Source organism: Neophocaena asiaeorientalis, unplaced genomic scaffold, assembly GCF_003031525.2.
Source record: "Neophocaena asiaeorientalis asiaeorientalis breed wild unplaced genomic scaffold, Neophocaena_asiaeorientalis_V1.1 scaffold134, whole genome shotgun sequence".
Classification (NCBI taxonomy): domain Eukaryota; kingdom Metazoa; phylum Chordata; class Mammalia; order Artiodactyla; family Phocoenidae; genus Neophocaena; species Neophocaena asiaeorientalis.
Window position 1 is genome coordinate 18,934,919 of NW_020185339.1, and position 319 is coordinate 18,935,237.

Here is a 319-nt window from a genome sequence, read left to right on the forward strand (position 1 = left end):
TGCTGTGTTTCTGTCGGTTCCTTTCATAGGCCTCCTAGGCGGCCATTGCCCATTTGGGGGCACATCCATCATATTTATTTTATCCAGAGTAGCTGGGGCAGCCCTTTGCGGGTGTCACTGGCAGAAGACTCTTCCGCCTGCCAAGCTGCCAACTTCCCTACGGGTTAAAAGTGCTGCATTGGAGAGTTGGGGATCATGCCTCAGAAGATGTAAGCGCCCATCTTCTAGTAAGCCTGAGATTTATTTCAGGGAACACTGTGTGTGTGTGTGTGTGTGTGTGTGTGTGTGTGTGTGTCTCTCTCTCTCTCTCTCTCTCTCT